Source organism: Micromys minutus, assembly GCF_963924665.1.
Source record: "Micromys minutus genome assembly, chromosome: 22".
Lineage (NCBI taxonomy): Eukaryota > Metazoa > Chordata > Mammalia > Rodentia > Muridae > Micromys > Micromys minutus.
Window position 1 is genome coordinate 34,294,947 of NC_137957.1, and position 21,297 is coordinate 34,316,243.

Consider the following 21,297-nt stretch of genomic DNA (forward strand, 5'->3'; position numbering starts at 1 on the left):
ATTAGCCAAAATGTACAGAAAACCTAGGATACAACCCACAAACATTAATAAGTTTAACAAGCAGCAAAGCCCAAGTAAAGATACTTCAATCCCACTTAAGAAGGGGAACAAAATATTTATGAGAGGCAGAGGGCAGGAGGGATCTGGGTAGCAGAGAAGAATGGGAGGAAAAAAGTGGGGCAGGATAAGGTATAGGGGGCAGGAGAGAAACCCAGAGGGCCAGGAGAATGAATGAAAATATGTAGCCACCTGGGGTGGAAAATAGGGGGGAGGCTCTAGAAAGTTCCAGAGAGGTGAGAACCTCTCAGGACTCACTAGAGGTGACTTTAGCCAAAATGTCCTACAGTAGGGAAGGGGGATGTAAAGATTCCACCTCCAGTAGATAGACAGAGTCTCAAGTAGAGGGATAGGGTTATAGACTCATAGTCAAAAGTTTCTGACCCAGAACTGTTCTTGTCTCAAAGAACTGCAGGGACAAAAATGGAGAACAGACTGAAGGAAAGTCAGTCCAGTGACTGGCACAACTTGGAATCCATCTCAAGGGGAGGCTCAAAAGTCTTACACTATTACTAATGTTATGATGTGTTTATAGACAGGAGCCTAGCATGACGGTGCTCTGAGAGGCCCCAGCAGCAGCTGAGCAAGACAGATGCAGATACTTACACACAACCACTGGACGAAAGTGGTTAAATTCGGGAATAAATTAAAGAAGCTGAAAGAGAGCAGAACCCCATAGGAAGACCAGCGGTCTCAACTAACACGGGCCCCTGGGAACTCCCAGGAAACAAGCCACCCCAGGTGACATACAAGATCTGGTCTAAGGCCTGACACATATATAGGTGAGGTCTGCCTGGTCTGGCCTGAGTAAGAAAAGATGTATCTGATCCTTGAGAAACTTGAGGCCCCAGGGAAGAGAGGGATGCCTGGTGTGGGGGAAGAGAGGAAACACCCTCTCAGTGGTGGAAAGGGAGGGGTGGGGAATGGAATTAGGAATTGTGGGAGTTGGACCAGGAGGGTGAAGCAATGGCTGGAATGTAAATAAATAAACTAACTTTTAAAAGGAAGGAATATTTTTAACAGATATTTTTTAATTCAGTCTGGAAAACAAACCAGTTTTTGATAGAGCAATGACTGGAGCCAAGGAAATGAAGAGATCCATTAGTGATTTTTAGACTTAAAACAGAATAGTTACATGAGAAAGAACAATAAGAAATCTCTCCTCCCATGTACTAAGAATACAGGAATGCACCACCATATCTGTGGTCCACTGTTTACCTCACTGTTAAGAAAGTGTAGCAGATGATTTAGTCCCTGAGAGCTCTGAGGAGGCTGATTGGTTGATATTGGTGTTTTTCCTTGGGATTGTGAAACCCTTCAGCTGCTTCAGACCTTCCCCTAACTCCTCCATTGGACTTCCCCTTCTCAGTCAGATGGTTGGCTGCAAGCATCTGCATATGTATTGGTTAGGTGCTGGCAGAGCTTCTCAGAAGGTAGTTGTACCAGGCTCCTGTCAGCTAGCACTTCTTGACATGAGCATTTGCTCCCCAGTTTTGGTGGCTGCATATGGGATGTATCTTCAAGTGGGGTAGTCACTGGATGGCCTTTCCTTCAGTCTCTACTCCGCTCTTTGTCATTGCATTTCCTTCAGACAGGAGCAGTTCTGGGTTAATGTTTTTGAGATGGGTGGGTGGTCCCATTCCTCAACTGGGTGACCGTGACTAATCTAAGGATATAGTCTCTACAGGTTCTCTCTCCCCTTTATTGGGTATTTCAGCTAATGTCATATGTGTTGGGTCCTGGGAGCCTCTTACTTCCCTAGCATCTGAACCACCAATCAATGAGGACTCACGGAGGGACCCATGGCTCCAGCTGCATGTATAGCAGAGGATAACCTTATCTGGCATCAGTGGGAGTGGAGCCCTTGGTCTTGTAGAGACTCAATGCCCAAGCATAGGCAGGAGTGGGTGGGTGGGGGAACACCCTCATAGAAGCAGGGAGGAGGGGGAAGGGGAATTGCAGAGGAGAAACCAAGAAGGTGGATAACATTTGAAATGTAAATAAATAAAATAACCAATAAAAAGAAATAAAAAGAGAGACAGAGAGTGGGGGGGGGGGTATAGGAGTAAGGCAATGGGCAAATTCTTATATAGGAAAAAAGAGACCACAGGCACAGTTATTTGGATAGCAGCTAAATTCACTCCAGATTCATCCTCGTCTTAAGGTTTACAAGCTGAGGTTCAAACAATAATGTTAAATTTTGGGTGGGGATAGAAATGACATCTTCAAAATTAAAGGTATTAATGATTCCAATATCCAAAACAGATCAAGACAATGTTTTCTGAACAAAGCATGGCAAAAGCACTAAAGGCCATGATCTCTGGACCCCACTCTCAGCAAAGTTGCCACATCTTTGTGACTAGTTCTGAGAATTTGGAGAATCAACGTTTGTAAATCACTAGGTTATAAAAACTAAGATTCTGTGCCAAAACAAAATTATCTGAAGACTACTCATGGATGTGGGAATCATACTATCATCTATTTTAATTTTTAAGCATTTAAATCCATGATTGTTTGGGACACCTAATCTATATTGTAATGTAAAGAGGTGCGTATTACTAAATATACTTCATACATAAAGTCCTTAGCAAATGTCATAAAAAATAAGAAATAAATAGGAAATGAGTATTAGAAGAATAAAACTATTTTCACATACAAACACTAATTTGATTGATGTTAGAATTATGCTAGCTGTAAATGCAACATACTACATTACTTACTTTATAGTAAAATACAAGAAACAAATGTTTACTTTCATTAGTAATAGGTAATAGAGATTAGCATACATAATTTTTGAGTCTCTAATTCTATACCTGAAAAATCACACCTGAGAAAGTACTCTTTAATTAAAAATATACTATCATGGTAGGGGGATATTTCTTTCTTTAGAGCACATTTTAAAATACACTGAACTATTTACATGGATGATACATTTCTAGACCATGAAGGAACTAATTTGACTCAGTAATTGCTGTGTTAATAATGTACAATTTTCAGGAGAAAAAAAAATGAGAGGGTAGCATATTACTCTCTTGCCTTCAAGCCTAGAAAAGGCCAAGCAACTTTTTTCCCTATATTATAGTAAACCAAACGCAGCAAAATGTTTTAAAATCTTCTCCACAGCAGCAACAAAGTCAAGTACTATCTCTGTAAGGACCCTTTGGGGAAGGGTGATATAGAGACCTAGAGTGTTGGTGGAAAACTGTACAAAGCTAGCTGTGGATTAACTGATGTATTCTTCTGATGAAGGATGTCTCAGATTTGAGTGTTACTTTTGTTTAATTCTCATAGAAAGAGATTAAAGTACAGAGAAAAAAAGAAAGGAAAGAAGAAAGAAAGAAAAAAAGAAAGAAAGAAAGAAAGAAAGAAAGAAAGAAAGAAAGAAAAAGGAAGAAAGGAAGGGAGGAGGAGGGAGAGGGAGGGAGAAAAAGAAAGTGAGGATAAAAGAAAGGAAAGAAGAAAGGAAGGAAGGATAGTAGGTAGGTAGGTCAAAGAAACCAAAAGGCTTGTGTTTAATGGTAGAGATGACAGAGGATTCTCATAATATTAGACTGTTTTCTTTTTCTGCGTTTGGTTTGTTCAGTTAGTTGATTTTGGTTTGGTGTAGATATAGTGTTTTTTGGTGTGTGTGTGTGTGTGTGTCTGTGTGTGTGTGTGTGTGTATGTATGTTTATTTTGAGACAGTTCTTCAATATGTAGCTCCAGCTGGTCTAGACATCACTGAGTAGCAAAACTGATTTCCAAGTCACAGAGATCGACCTGATCTTGCCTTCTAAATAAGGGGATAAAAGGCAAGTACCACCACATCTGTCAATGTTTGATTTTTTTTATATACTTTGTGTTTACTTATATGTTTAATGTGGCTTAGCCTACTTGTCTTGACATTGTTTCATATTTGTTTGTGTTTATTAGTTTTTTATCTTCATATAACCTGCTTTGTTATATATACTCTAACTCTTCCCAGATCCACCTTCCCTTCTCCGTCAAAGTTGTCCCATGACCCTTTTTGTTTCCTTTCAAGATCAAACTGTGCTGCACCAAAATATTCTTGGATGTGTCAGATGACCACAGGAGAGCAGTCTAACCTACCACTTGTAGAGAATTCTTTTTTTCTTTCTCCTAGTGACTAATCTCCATGGCTGGTGATGGGATTGTGTGCCTAGCTCCCTCTCTCTGACGAAACTGTCTGTCTCAGATCTGCACAGGTTTTTGTACACAATATCCTAATTGTATCTCTGCATCTTGAGACATGTTTTGCTCCTAGAGAAGGTTCCCATCTTCCAGTAGCCTGAAGCAACTAGTCAACAGAGACATAACAGGCTTCCACAGCATACATGTTGTAGAAAAATGGTGGATCAAACACAGTATGTGGTAATGAGCTTTCTCTTTTTGAATGCTTTATTTGTTAGTTTACTGTAGAGAGAATCTTTTTACTGTATGAAAGCATCACCTGTCAATAACATGCTATTGGACTATTAGTTTAGGCAGGAAATAGGAAGGTAGAAGTTCTGGGATGGACAGAGGATTTCTAAGAATATCGACAAAGGCTGAGGGATTCACCCTAGACACAAAAGAAAACAATTCCATGAAATTGAGGATCAAGTAACCAACCATGTGACATGACTTAGAATTAAGTAATTGGGTAATTATGATATGAGTTGGTTGGAGATCAGTGACAAAGATACTGGCCTAATCATTTATTATAGATCAGAAGTCTCAAAGTTGTTATTCCTGGGAACAAACCACAAGCATGGAACAACATGAGGTAGATGGCATTAACTACAGTTTACTGGGCCAAAGAGATGCTTCAGTGGTTGAGAGCCTGACCCCTCTTCCAAAGGTCCTGAGTTCAATTCCCAGCAACCACTTGGTGGCTTACAACCATCTGTAATGAGATCTGATGCCCTCTTCTGGTGTGTCTGAAGACAGCTACAGTGTACTCATATAAATAAAATAAATCTTAAAAAACCTACAGTTTACTTTTTAAACTATTATTATGAAGAAGGCTATTGCATATGATTATTTTAAAAGCTTTTCAAAGCTTGTTGTTTTAAAAGGCTGATGAGACTGAGGCCCCAGGGAAAGCAGAGTTCACATGTAGAATCAGCACCAGTCAAGATTTGGGTAAGCAAGGCAAAGCAATGGGGAAAAATGGCTGAAAGATCCTTAGAGATAGCAGTGGGGAAGTATCCTAGCCTGCTTGGCGTTGTACGTGAGCCCTTTAATTGCTGTATCAGGAAGGGAGCAGATTGGGACGAAAAAGAATATTCTGGTGGGGACTCAGTGAGAAGGAATGTTGGTTTGAATGGGAGCAGCCAAGGAAATTAAGAAGGTCATTTCAGAAATCTTTTGAAACTGAGCATTGTGGAGTCCCTAAACAACTTATATGTGGCAAACTGGTTGGGATTATCCACCAGGTGGAAAAAGGGAAAGAAAAGAATGACTGAGAATTTTGACATTTTTACTGACATGGCAGAAAGCACTTAAAACTGTTACAAGAGAATACTGTGTTCAGCCTAATGGTACGGCAGAATCGCTGCGGGACCACACAAGGTACCCAGTACATCTCTGAGGGGATACAAGTTTTTTCAAAGGCCCTGTGAAGACTCTGGATATGTTTGATGAAATTCAGCTGTGATGAATCCAACGTCTTAACAGAAGAGCCCAATGTTGTGTGAATCTAAAGTCTATTTATAGTGTGCAGGACTTATAAACATTGGAGTTCGTCTCCCTTAAGCTTTCGGGCTATAATGCTAAGCTTATTTTCATAGTGTCCAATTGGAAAGATTTTCGTTAATCAGCCTTTACCTCAGGTGGCCTGCCCACTGTTGTTTTAACAAGATTAAGCCTGGGGTTTATGTTGCATAAGGATCCTCTTTCTTCGACCTGAACCATTCTTTCTTTCTGGACAGGCAGGATGTGGCCTAAGACAAAGGGTTCACAGAGCAGTGGTGCTAGTGCAGCTGGTGCTCTTTCCTGCCAAGACATTGAGAAAAGCTGCTGCCTGCAGCCCCAGAGGCTGCTGTGAGTGGGGAGGTAGGGTTCACTGGGAATAGCCTCTGGTTGGGCCCCTTGGTGGGTGGCATATTTATCTTTCTCCTTGAAAAACAAAAGGTCAACAAGGAACACATGTCCCTATGGCAATAGTAAATTTACATGGGATGCTAACCCTCAGCAAATGTGGACTTGGAAGAACAGGAAGAGCAGAGTCCACCCCCTTTGAGAGGAAGTGACTTGGTAGCTCAATGAGTCATTTTATTTCATTTTAATTCTCATCTGAATTGCCATGTGATACAAGACATTAGTGGAGAAACTATCTGGAAAAAAATGAATATTGCACCAAAGAATCTTCATGCCTGAAAAATACTTAAAATGGACGTTTTAATTTTATTGAGAGAAATTGGTGGTCTTTGCTCAGTCGATGACACTACTGATTTCGGATGGTATCATTTACTTACACCTGATGTGACTTCATATAGATGGCCTTCTGCCCTTATCACAAAGCCTCATTGTTACACATAAGACCAAGATAAAATGTATTTTGTCATTTGTTCTAAGTTTGAAGTCATCTAACCCTTCTGTGGCTTTGTAATTTTTGAGCAAGTGAAAATCAACACATAAAAATGAAAATATGTCCTTAGCATCATAGAGTAAGATAAAAGGATGGGGAACACGAACAGAGAATGAGAAAAATCAAAAGAAAGGCATGCCATTCAAAATCCTTCCCAATTTAAGAGACAAGGAGGAAACATGGGGGTTAGATCATGCAGAAGAGGAAAGCTCCCAGAACATTATTTGTCCTTACTTTTTCTTTCAAGGTGCTAAAAACATTCTTTTGAAAAAGGTTTCAGATCTACAAACCACAGATGTGATAAAAACCAAGATTGACACATAGGTTAATCTACAAATTATCTACCTCCTTCCAAACAGGCCCTTCACTTTCAAGCTGTTGACTTTAATGTTCCAAAGTTAAAGCAAAGACTCTGCTTCACATTCATCCATCACTGTGCTGGATAGTTTTGTGTCCACTTGACATAAGCTAGAGTTACCAGAGGTCATAGAGCCTCAGTTGAGAAAATGGCTTCGTAAGAGCACCCTGTTGGCACACCTATGGTGTATTTTCTTAATTAGAGATTATTAGGATGCCCCAACCCACTGTGAGTGACACCACCCCTGGGCTTGTTATCCTTGATTCTATAAGAAAGCAAAGTGAGCAAGCAATTCATGATGAGAAAGCCAGTCAGCAGCACTTCTCCATGGCCTCTGAGTCAGATCCTGCCTCCAGGTCGCTGCCCTGTTTGAGTTCTTGTCTTCCCTCAATAGCTGTGATACATAAGCTAAATAAATACCTCTCTCTCTACCATCCACCTTCAAAAGCTCTTGTAGATATAGGAAGAAGGGATATCAACTAGAACTTTTAAAACCGAAAATTAGCAGATGAACTTAAGGATAATTGCTATGAAAATGCAGAAGAAAGAGGGAATGTGCTCCTTCTTCCAGCCTTCCAATCTCATCAATACCAAAACAGTTTTCCTGGAGCTTCTGGGGTCATAGAATGTTAGTTCCATAGGAGTAGTAGGATCACATATACTTGCTACTGCACCTGGTTCTGCATGTGATCCAGAGATGCACATCTAGCTGATCCTGCCTGATGTCTTAATTATGGTTTCTATTGCTGTGAAGGAACCATGTGAACATGGTCACTCTTCATAAGACAAACATTTAATGGTGGCTGGCTTAAAGTTTCAGATGCTTAGTCCATGACTGCTATAGCAGTTCTATCTATGAGTTTTGGAGGAAAGAGAAGCTGCCCTACGGAAGCAGAAATAAAGGGAATCCTTACTCTGACTAACAGATACACTGTTGGATGATCTGCACATGCGCATACTAGACATCTCATAAGTTTAAGCATATATAAGGAATGCAATGATTACACACGAGAGAGTGACTAGAGTTTTCCACAGACTGAGTCTCCTCTAGGACACACTTATCTGCACTGTGGTTGTGCCTAATGATAAGCTAGGCACTCCTCCTCTGGTGAAATGAGCAAATCAATTCCAGATTACAATATAAATAAAGGCAGACTTCTTGGGAAACCCCACTCAGCCAAGGTCACTGGTTCCAAGGAATGAGGCCAGGGAAGTGGCCATGAGGAAATAGACAGAGAGGAAGGGAAAGGTAAAGAAATCAAACACACAGGGAAGGAAGAAGAGGGGGGGAGGAAGGACAAGGAGAAGAAGAATAAAAGGAAGAAAGAAAGAAAGAAAAGAAAAGAAAAGAAAAGAAAAGAAAAGAAAACCAACCCCCCCCCCACAAAATGTTGAAGGCCAGTAATTGTTATTGAAGCTATATTGTGTAGCTGTAGTAATAGAAATTGTTATTGAAGCTATATTGTGTAGCTGTAGTAACTGAAGCAACAAGTTACTGTCACAAAGGAAGAAATGAAGATCAACGACACACAAAGCCTGGGTATAAAGTCATATAACTACAGCTATATGATATTTGGCAAAGACCTAAAAATGTATATTGGAGAAAAGACAGTCTCTTCAAAAAAAATTACAATGGTCAAACTGGGTGTCCATAAGCAAAAGACTGAAACTGGATCACTCTCTTTCTCACTGTTCACAAAAATCAACTCCAAATATACCCAAGACTTCAATTTAGGATCTGAGTCCCTGAAACTGAGAGGGAAAATTGTAAGCACTTTCATATACAAGCAGAGGAAAGGCTTTCTGAAGAGGATGCTAGTCACGGAGGAAATAATGCCAGCAATAGAAAAGTGGAACTTCATGAATTATATAAAAAAAGGAAAAGCTTCTATAATACACAGGAAACAGTTGATCAAGCAAAGAAGCAATGGACAGAACAGTTGATTGAGTGAAGATAGACTGGGAGAAGGGTTTTGCTAGCTGAGCATGGATACATTTCGTTGCTATCTAGAACATACAACGAACTCAAAAAATTATACAAGAAATCAAATAATCTAATCAATGAATGGAATCATGAAATCATTAGATAGCTCTTAAAACAAGAAACACAAATGGCCAATGAACACATGAAAAATGTTCATCCCCATTAGCTAACAGAGAAGAGTAACATAAAACTCTGCTGAAATTGCATTTTACCTAAGGCAGAATGGTCCGCATTCAGAAAACAGCAGTGCTGAGGAGGGTGTGGAGAAAAGGAATGCTGTTTGCTGATGGAGGAATGTGAATGAGGCCATCACTGTGAACAACAGTATGAAAGTCTCTAAAAAGAGAAAAACAAATCAACAACAGACAAAAGCAGACAAAATTCCCTTGAGAATTGATCTTTTATATGACCCAGCTCCTAGAATTGACCCAAAGAATTTTAAGTTCAAATAATAAGAATGCTTGCATGTCAGTATTACTTTAGCACTAAACACAGTTGTTGCTAAGTTACAGGATTAACTCAAGTGTGCAACAACGGAAAGATGCTTAAAGAAGTGTTTTAAAAATGTCTTATGCATGTGACATGGACATTACTTTTCTTTTTAGCTAAAAAAGAGTAAGGTTATTGTTTACAGAAAAAAATTGATGTAATTGGACATAATCATATTAAGCTAATTAAGCCAGTTTTATTTAAATACAAAAATTATATATACACACATATACACATGCACATGTGTGTGTATGTGTGTGTGTAGAAATGAGACTTTCTAGGAGATCACAGGGGACGGGAGACAGAGTCACTAGACAAGGAAATTTAGGAAGGAGGAAATATGATTAACACACTGTACATTTGCACAAAAGTGTAAAAGTTAAGTTTTAGGAAAGAAATTTCTATGTTTTCCTACTAGTAGTAGTCAAATAATATAAAATTTTATTTTACTATATATTCTATAAGCTGATATCTTAATTATTCTGATGTTTATAGAACAAAATCCAGCTTCTAGATCTTCACAGCAAATATGAGCTGCTTTGATACTGACAGATCCTGACAAGCTTAAAGGTCATGGTTGAGCATCTTCATAATCAACATTTTGTGTAACTCAGGCCTGGATCTGGAGAATCCAGATTATCTGGAGGATTATTGATCAGAGAAATGGGACCTGAGACAGACCTTTGGGACTTGAGAGGAGACATCTTATCCAGAAAACCGTTAAGTGAGATTATCTCTAATCCAGGAGTCCTAAAGCTTGTGAGATTTCAGTATCCCACAGCACTTTAGTTAAAGAACAAGAGAAGGCAGCCATGCCATTGTCCTGTTCACTATGAATAAGTCCAAGTGAGCCTACAGATCACATGATTAGGAAAGCATTCTCTTCTGGACAGTTTAGATAGTATGAAATCTATGATATGAAAGTTTCCATCCAGTCATGTTTCAGTCTGACCCATGAAGATGTGCCATTTTCTATGCTGTAATGAACTCAATGTTGTGCATGATGCTCTGTGAATATTCTTCAGGTTCCTGGAGTAAAAATCAGAGAGACAGGGAGGGGAGGGGAAGCCAAAGGGAGATTCTGGTGATTGTAGCAGAAGGTAATACATTCATTATTCTGCTCTGATCTCCTCCTGGCAGTGGTGAGACTTCCTCACTATCTGCTCCAATGTTCAGGATTCTCAAATAAAAAGAAAAACACACACAGCCTTATATTTAATGTGCCTAAACAGAGCAATGGCTGGGAAGCGCTTCTAAACATCCCTGCAGCTAACATACTTTTCCCTCCGATATTCCTAAATCATTTCTTATAAAACCTATATTCCATCTTGGCCAACCTGGAGCCCTCCTGGGCCACAGTCCTCGATTCTCATATGTTGGAGTCTCTGTCCTACACTTCTGAGGCCTGATCTTTCTGCTTCCCTGGCATGGCTGTTCTCCCTCTTCCTCTCCTGCTTCCCTTGTCTTGCTTCTCTCTGTTCCAGACATTAGCCACAACACCTATATTTACCAGTTAGAGTCATCAGGGAGTAGGGACCCAGAGTGTGTTAAATACTGACATGCCAACTTTCATATTTATTTGGGAACCCATAATTCAAGTATTCAACCAAATCTCCAATGGGTTTTCAATCTGTGGAAAGAAAGGAAAAAAACCCTGCAGAATTTGTGTGATTTCTAGAGCATATTCATATATCAAATTTTCTACAAGAGTGGAAAAAGTACCAATGTGAACTCTCTTGTTTTTAGTTCAAACACATTTAATCTGGCAACACTCATCCACAAAGCAATAATTAGTAGTTGCTGTGGGGCTAGCCAGCTGGTCTTTTCCCTAATTCTGAGGTAAACAGAATGCTGTCTGCTTACTCCAAGTCTGCTCTCATTGGAGAGTCTATGTTCTATTTCCCTTTAAGGACCTCATAGAAGACAAGATATCCCCTTTTCTTTATAACTGCCAGAGTTAGAATCCTCTCTTTTCCATGGAGATGAATGTGGGGAAAAAGTTCCTAACACTGGCAGAACAAAAGCAAAAGAATCTTTGGAAAAGAAATTAGTCAATGTGAGCAATCCAAGTGAAAGCATACTCATTTCTACTAACTTTTTACCTGCAATGGAGATGCATCAAAGTATTCCAATCTTTGAAGAATAATGAAAATTAAGTTTACTGGATTTCTTAAAAAAAAAAAAAAAAAAAAAAAAAAAAAAAAAAAAAAAAAAAAAAACATTCTTGAGAGTCTTTCACATTCATTTTGCTCACTTAACGCTTGCTTGGCCCCAGTATGGTATATTTGACACAGAAGACACTGCCATGTGAGTAATCAATCTCATGTCCTCTAATTCAGGGAAAGATCAGGCCTTGCCTGAACATTCGAATGTAAATGGGGGTTTTAGCTTGTAGGACAGAAATATGACAGTAGAGAAAAATGTAGGTCAACATGATCAAAGATCACCTGAAAGTGGGTTACCTTAAGGGCAAGGATGAGAGATTTGAGTTGTGACTATTAAAACCTATTTTTCTTTATTCTTTTGATAGATTCTTACATTTAGATAGTTTGCTGTGGTTGTATTCTGCCTATTACCCTTTATGGCTTTGCTTCCTTTCCCTCTGATTCTTCTTCTTCTTCTTCTTCTTTTTCTTCTTCTTCTTCTTCTTCTTCTTCTTCTTCTTCTTCTTCTTCTTCTTCTTCTTCTTCTTCTTCTTCTTCTTCTTCTTCTTCTTCTTCTTCTTCTATGTTTATCCATAACCTCCACTGGCTACATCACTATAGAAAATGACACCTCACATCTATATTGTCAACAAAGAGGCGGGGCCTCACTGCTACCTCCTCAATCCCTGGTAGAAAGTTGGAGACCTGATCTTGTGCAGATGTTTACAGCTGTTGTGCTCATGCTTGCAATAACAATGCTATGCCCAGGGAGCTCCATCTTAGGGCACTCTCCTTCATCTTCTTGCTTTTAAGTTCTTTCTGCCCTCTACTCTCTGATATTCCCTGTACTTTAGAAGGGAACAGAGTGTAATGATCTCCCACTTAAATCGAAATGCTTAGCCCATGATCAGTTATAAAACACAGAAATCAAGCTGGAGCTAAGGTGTAAGTCCAAGGTATACTGGCTGCATTCCATGGAGCTATGAAGGTCTAGGTAGGCTGCTGAGGAAACAGAACTCTGGTCTCATTCAGCTGTAAAGCATGCCTGCTATAAGACCAAGCTTCACAGCAGGATAAGCCCAAAGGTACAACTATTTCTGAAACAACAACTGCACTCAGATGGGATTTGAGACCGATTCCCAGGAAGGGAAACACATCTGGTACTATAAACCTGGCCAAAAGCCTTTGACTGGGAAGGGCATGGGCCCCAAGGAGGAACACACTACTGTTGTTACTCTCAATGAACGTGTTGTCAAACTCTTCCTCTAAATATTTATGTTTATGTCCATAAACTAATGCCACTCTCAGCCTGGAGCAGACAAGCTCTAATTTTTTAAAAGTTGACAGGCAATATGGAGACTCCTATGTGACCAAAGCAACTAACTTCTTTGGAAACATGTTTTCAAATGAGGCATATGCTGAAATGATGCTTATGTGAAGATTTTCTGGCCCTTGAGAACGTACTTCTTACTTTATTATTGTTGGCAGTTTCTAGAGCAACTGCAAGAAAGGTGTAGATTGATTTTAACTGCTTAGTTCAAAACCATGTTCATTTGGAAATGATGCTGGCATAGTAGACCACCCAAAATGTCGTTTATATGTATAATCCATCTGAAAGAAGAAATTCCCCACTGAGGGAGGCATTCATCACATATATAAAATACCTAGACATGCAGAGATATGGTTATATCTGTTATTTTAAATTGGTTTGTTTTTCTCAGACAGTCTAGAATGTTGCTTATATAATTCAATGCTACAGTAATATTCCCTTCAGAGTTACAAGTCGTTTTTAAATGGTGAATTCAATGAGATGGTCAAGTGTAGTTTCTCACTGAGAATTTGTGTTCATATGTGCTTATTTGCAGAAAGTTTTAAAGCTTGTTGCTAAACTTTAACACAAGGAATACATTTTGGGAGAGAATAAAATTTTCCCCATCTTTGAATATTTCCTAAACAAAATAACCTCCTATACCATAATAGTCAAGTGGCTCATTGATGCTACCAGATAATATTTACTTGTACATTGTTCTTATTAGTCTGAGTATTGCTATAAAGCTAGAGGATATATAGCCTCTCCACTAGCGGTTATAAAATGTACTTCCAGATGGAAGCTGAGACAAATGCAAGAATAGGACTCTTTTAGAAATATTTCAGAAAGAAGTAAAAGCAACTTGAAGTGGCAGAGGCCAGAAAACTCACAAAGAATACACAGTGTCTTATACAGAGATAATGCCCATTCTTCCCCAGGTCTCATGTCCTGCCTGTAGCGTCCAAAAAAGGTGACACAAAGTGGATGAATGATTATTAGTAACTGTAAGGTCAAGAGGTAAGCCAGCAAGGTGGGTGTTTGCTGTAATTAAATCCAAAGGTTGATGCTTTCTGGAACCATGAGTCGTAATCTTTGCCTCTTGTGTTACTTTCATGATTCCTTCCCACCATTATGTTTGCTCCTTTCCTGTTCTACTTTTATGTCCTTTTCCTTCTTCCTTTCCCTCTACATTTGATGTAAAGACAGGAATCTTTAATGTACCATCAGTTTGTTGAAGAACCCCTTACTAGTCTTTTACTATACAGAAGGCTCTCTAGAATATAGTCCTTATGATGGTAGACTGACTCTATCTTTTTTGAAGCTTAGGGTCTTAAATACACATATGGTCAGGAAACGGAAATAAAAATTGTGCTTTCTGACTCTCTACTTGTAAAGGACCATGGGATTAGTGCTGTCAGAGAGAGAGAAAGCAAGGACTCATCACAATAGATAGTTCAATATGTTTGCCCACTGCTGTATGCTTTGCAGAAATATGGCAACCTTCATAAAAAGTAATAACAGTGGGCAGGAGTAGATTGTTATTGAAAGAGATAGAAGTGGACTAGAAGAAGGCAACTAATCAGAAACACGTGGTCCAATGTCATGGTGTACAACTATCAGCATTCATTACCTTGTCCAGCTTTGTGATAGAACTTCTGTGCTTTCTGATAGAATTTCCGGAAGTGTAGTTAATCTATCCTACCTTCAAATTTCCTCTCCTCAATTCACCATCCTCAATATGGTTTTATTCTTCTGTGCCACTAAAATAGTTTGTAAGATGGACTCAAATAGTCACAGAAATGCTGGAAGTACTAGACAGTTTCCATCAGAGGCTCAACATCATTAAAGTACCTCTTTCCAGAGCTCTTTATTCTGCAGAATTCCATGACACTGGATTCTTCAGCCACTTCTGTGACCACTTTTTCCTTTCTTTGTTGCCAGTTTGGCTCACACTTATTTGCCTGTCTCTTAAATTCTGAAACCAGTTGTGGCTCAACCCTAAGACCACTCCAGTTTTTGAGAGTAAATGGCATTTCCTTGACATCTTATCCAGAAAACTGTTTTGTGTATTTTAACCTCCATGGCATTTAACTCTAACAACTCTAGACTCAAGTATAACAGTGTCTCTTAGGTCTTTGTTTAATTGTTCACAGACAACTCAAACATTATGTCCTTCTTAAGGGAAGACTCAAGAGAACAAATATGCCTAAATATGCCAGTGGCTGATATATAACAAAAAAATCTCCTGTGGATGTAGGATAAAGAAAATAGAAACCAGGAATAGAATATATTTTCAACAAAAACAGTAAGATTACATTTAAAAATGGAATGAATTCAGTGTCGAACAGTCTTTAAATGAAATACAAGGCCTTTCATTATTTTGAAATATAAAAATAGGTATAGCTTACAATATAAAAAATAACAAAGAAAAATGTCTTATAAAGTAAGCAGAGGACAATAAATTAAAGCTCTGTACATATGGGCTGGCCTAACAACATATGCATATTTGTTTTCAACAAAATTCTTTTCAATATAATACTTGAAAATTAAATCCAATCATTTTTTCTTGGCTCATGAAGAATTCAAAGAATGTTCAGAAACATCAGGAAACAAAATGGGTTTGCATCAGTGATAGCTGCCATTTTAATATATAAACATTAATTTTTAAAGGTTTACACTTATCAAAGGAACAAGAAGCACACAACATCAAGGAAAACGAAACAAAGATAATCATAGCTGTTTTTTTTTCTTTTAAAAATATCTAGAAAAAAAAGCAAGCAAGTGGGAAAATAAAACAAGAAACAGAAGCCTGTTTATTTTTCAAAGTGGCACTGAACTCACTGTATAGCCAAGGTTCGAATCAACCTTGGAACAAACAATCCTTGTCAATATACCGAACTGACCGTGATATCTACATAAAAGGGTACATTATAGTGAAAGAAATGAAAAGACATGGGAAGATTATAATCCGGTGGTATCTTTTAGAGTTCTTCAAACTCTTTGCCTGAATCTCCCGACCTGACAACTGAATTTCTGGAAGCAAAAGGCTTTGATTGTATTTTCTCTCATCATTACTTACAATGACATAGACCAGGAACACTCTGAGCACCAGGATCAGTGGGAACATATTTTATCTGGCCCTGTGAAGGGCTGCCTCAAACACACAGAGAAGGGAGCATGGAAAGCTGCAGGAAAACATGGCCTTATCTCAGATTTGTACAAATACTGCCACACAGCCCAGTTATCTGGTTTGTACAAAAGCATCATTAATCTTTTGCTCTCTGAAAGGTGTACATGACTAGAAAAGGATTTTAACTTTTACCCTCCCCCCCCCACTTTTATGATTTCCTTTGTTGCATGTCTTTGACATGTAAAAATGTCTAAGGAAGAGAATGACTTCCTTCGTGGATCGTCGAATGTAAAGCACCTTTCCTTTTCCTCTCTGCACCCATCCATGTAATCCTGTACACTTAGCTTCCCTATGGCTACCTCCCAACACACCAGTTGCTTCTTGTCTGCCTTCATTAAGGTCTCTTGAAACGGGAAAGCAATGCCAGCCTCTCCTGTGGTAGTTGTTCTTACCTTCTGCAAGCATTGATGTTGTGCTAAGACAACTCTGCAGGCCAAGTTTCAGAGGGGATTCTGGTAAATCCTCTTCATTTACACTACATTTATCTATGAGTCCACCATAGCTCCCTGTCCCACTTTCTGTTTACATACAGATTTCATCTCCTCTCTTTATGTGTTGCCAGAACCCAAAGGCACAGTTTTTCTTTTAATGCATTCCAGTTTCCATAGTACTGTAGGATTGGCTGGCTTGATTTTCTAAGAGACAGCCAGCCCTTTTGTTGAATTACAAAGACTTGAGATTTAACCCAAGATAAATGTTTAATGCTACTTATGGTGCTGGCAAGCATCAGATGCTGGTTGAAAGAGTAGGCCTACCTCTAAGTTGAAAGCAGCTTTCTTGAACCTCCAAGTATACATTCCACTTCCAAGTGCTCCGTCCCCATAGACTCTGACTCACCTTGACCACCTAACCCCTCTTGTCACTTAAGTTCTTTCTCCCCCGTGGAAAATGGAAAAAAGTACAGACTCTAAGATCACTCATTTTTGTCTCTCTGAACACAACTTGCTGATTTCATGTGCTAGTCATTGACAGCCAAAATGACCCCAAAATATCCCAATGGTAACATAAAATTTCTCTGTATGATTTTCTACATATGACCAAAATAGTTTCACGTAGAAAACTTGCATCTAAAGAGCAGTTGTGCAAAAATATCTGCCTCACCTTGCCCTTCCATTGAGCCATTGGTGGGAAGAAAGCATTACAATTTCCTGGTGTAAACCTTTTCTTTTTTCTTTGTCACATCCACTTTCTTACTTTTTTCTTTTAATGTCTATCTTTAAACAATGATTTTATTGATAATTTTGTACGTATTTCAGTTATGCTCATGCCACTCTTCCAACTTCTTCCAGATTCTCTTCTACCCCATCCATTAAATGCCAGGGCAGCCTCTCTCTCTCTCTCTCTCTCTCTCTCTCTCTCTCTCTCTCTCTCTCTCTCTCTCTCTCTCTCTGTCTGTCTGTCTGTCTCTCTCTCTCTGCCTGTCTCTGTCTGTCTCTGTCTGTCTCTGTCTCTCTCTGTCTGTCTCTGTCTCTCTGTCTCTCTGTCTCTCTGTCTCTCTGTCTCTGTCTCTGTCTCTCTCTCTCTCCATCCCTCCCTCCCTCCCTCCCTCCTTCCCTCCCTCCCTGCCTCCTTCCCTCTCTCCCTCCTCCAAAGTAAAACAAAACAAACTAACAATAACAGCAAAGTTAAATAAACAAAAGCAAAACACATGGAGACCAGTTTGTATTATTCCTAAGCATGAGGCCTACCCAGTACACATACCAGATGTCATTACCTTGAAGAAAACAACTGACTTTCTTTTCCAGAAACAATCAAATGTTAATACCTCCTTAGCTAGAGCTGGAGGGCATGTTTGTACACACCTCTCCTCCTCAGTTCTGAGATTTTAGTCTGGCATGACCTTTAATAGATCTTGTACACAACAGTAACCATCTGATAAAGTCTTTTGTTTTGAATCTTCTATTTTTTATCATTTTTAATTCTGCATCTGTATGTGTATGTGAGTATGGTGCTTACAGAGACCAAAGGTATAATAATAATTACAGATAATTGTGAGCAACCAGATACATGTTGGAAACTAAATGTGGGTCAGGGCGCTTACAGATCCTCAGGCATAGGATTCCCCCGAAACTGTAGTTAGAGATGGTTGATGCATGTTGGAAACTGATGTGGATCCTCTGCCAGAGCAGTATGTGTTCTTATGTTCTTAACCGCTTAGCCATGGTTTTAACAAACTCATTCTTCTATTTGACTTCATTTGTCTGCTCTACTTTTAAAGATGTAAAGATTGTGTGTGAATATATGTTTGTGTTATTATATGCACATTAATATGTTTATAGGTCTTTCTTTGAATGTGGGATTTGCCTTTTCCCAGCTAGAGTAGTAATGAACTAGTCTCTGTGATTCTTCTGTCTTTATCCTCAGCCTCTAGATGTTGGGTTAAAGGCAGATTGTGGATGCTCTGTGTATTAAATAAATGCTAGCTTTTGAATTCTGACCTTCCTAGTTATATTCTTCAAGGCATCTCTCTATGCCCTTTAATTACACATTTGTCAAAAATATATTCTCAACAGCAATTAAACAGAAGGTTTAAATTTTCCCTTAATGAGTTTTAATGTGAAATTGGAGGTGGAACTTGGGAGTTAAAAGATATCCCAGCTTCTCTAGAATTCAGTTTTGAGCACCTTCTTCTGGCAGCTCACAAATTCTTAGAGATGTACATCAGGGAATATGATGCTCTCTTGTGGCTCCACAAGTACTCACACATCCTTGGTATATCTACAGACACACACTCACACACACACACCACACGCATACACAACACACATACAACATGCAAAAAAACAGAAAGATGGACAGGGAAAGATAGAGAAACACAATAATATAAACAAAATCTTAAAAAGTACCTTAATGTCTCTATAACATCCTTAAATGCTTAAGGTATCGATATTGTACCATGTTATAAACAATGTAAAAATCTTCCCAGTGGTTATTTTGTTGGTGGTGATGGTTGGTTGATTGGTTGAATGGTTGGTCAGTTGATTGGTTGATTGGCTTGGCTTTAGAAATTAACATTTTTCTCAAGCTTTTGCACATTTATGTGGTGGATGTCATTTGTGTCAGCAAAGTTGTCCCCCAAATATAAAAGTTTACAAGAGTTAATTATACTTAGACCTTCTGTTGCAACTGTAGGATTTGCTTTTGTGACTCTGCTCTGCTTGGCAGGTTCCAAGTTATCCTTTAAAGCTCCACTCAAGTGTAGCAGGTTTTGAAGACTTTTCTAAGTCCTTTGGACAAACTTGTTCTTCAGTTACATCTTCATAGTAGTGTTTGAACCTTATTCAGTGTGTATCATGAAATTTTAACCATTAAATTTTTCAACTAATACTACAAATTCCTCCTGTGTCAGGATGATAAACTCATAACTGAACTCAGAGTCCTCTCTGGCATGACAAAGTCTGGCACTGAACTTATTTCAAGACTGCAGGAAGTGTCTGAGGAGAGGTCGTCCATGGGCCTCACAGAATTCCAGAAGGCATCTGTGAACCATGACTGAGACTGGGAAATGAATCACAGCGATGTCTCTGTTATTTTGTTTAAGAAATGTCCTTGAGCCTCTGTGGAATTCAGTGGGAAATGACATCAATTTCCTAACTGTAATAGTAGACTAAATTGTTATTACCAAACTGTCTGACCCAGAACACTGTAAATTTTATTTCCAGACGAAATATTACAAACCCTTGACTCCGCTCACCATTACAATGTCAGGGTTCATTTTGCTTTCCACTCAAAATTTGATCCTATTTCAAGAATTCTCTTAGTAAATTTATCAAACTTACTAAGTAGACAAATTCTGCTATACAATGTGTCAAGTATTTCTCCCTGTTATAAATATGATATGTCTATGATTATATACATATATATTTATAAGTATAAATGGATTTATGATGAGTCTTTCTGGAAAATTACCATTTGTACTTATCTTATATGCACTCCACATATATGATATATGTGCAGAAAAATGTAAGTCTGATCTCATATCTATAAATTTATATAAGGGTTTCGATGCTGAGAAAGCTGAACTCAGTTAACACACACTCATCATCGTTTGTCTGGGATGAAGGAGATTCTTTAGATGCAGAACTTTTAAATTTAAAACCAAGATGCTTGGAGCTGGACAGTTGGCTCTGTGGTTAAGAGCACTCTTGCTATTGCAGAGCACTCCAGTTCCAGGGGATACACTCTTCTGACTTCTGCAGGCACCAGACACACATGTCATACACATAAATCACAGGTGTAAGACACTCATACAAAATAAAGTAAATATTCCTAAAACGATTTGTTTTAAAATCATGAAAGTCAAGAGGGAAATCAGAAGGAAGAGGTTATTTTATCCTGTATCTAAAGTCACAAGCTAAGAGGTAAATATAACCTTCTAAATCTGTCCTACAAATGTCCTCCAATTCTGTTTTCAACCCACATTTTAACCCTATGGTTTGTATTTTATCTATGGCTTTTCTTTCAATATTGTACCTCATATTGTACAAATAAAAAAATCTTCAAATGCAATTCAAATATTCTAGGAAGTACTTTGATTGAATTTTCAATTATTAATTAGTAGTGCAATTTGAATTTCAGCATCAGATGTTCATCTTCTAGCTACATGCTTCAATTACTACCTAATAGATTAACTTTACATAATGCTAAAGTATAAAAAAAATTCCATGTTTTGTGAACCCCAAAATTATGACCTCTAAGCTTAATTTTAAATAAATTTACAATGGTGAGTAATCAGGCAAGACAAATAATATTTGCATTAATTTGCAAGAAAAAGCAGAACTCCAATGGAAGACCTACAGGAAACTGTCTAAGAACAAATGGAACAAGGAAACAATAGAGGTGTACAGACCACTGCGGAAGGCTCCTCCGAAGACTACACTAGAATTAATGTATTATTTTTATTCTGTTTCTTTACCTCATATGTCTGTTCATACACAAACATAATACTTCGTTGCAAAAAAACTTCTAAAGATTCCATTTTTTTGATTCCTCTCTCTGAAGCCATGATTGAAAAACTCATATAGAAAATAATATGTTTCCAATGACCAATGATAATTTGAAACCCAAGAGTCCATGTTAGAAAATATTGACATAAATGTGTTGTTGATAACACTATATTCTCAATCCACAGACAGTGACATGATGATGTAACATTTTGGAAACAGGTTAGGGTATTTCCTCATTCGTTTTAATTC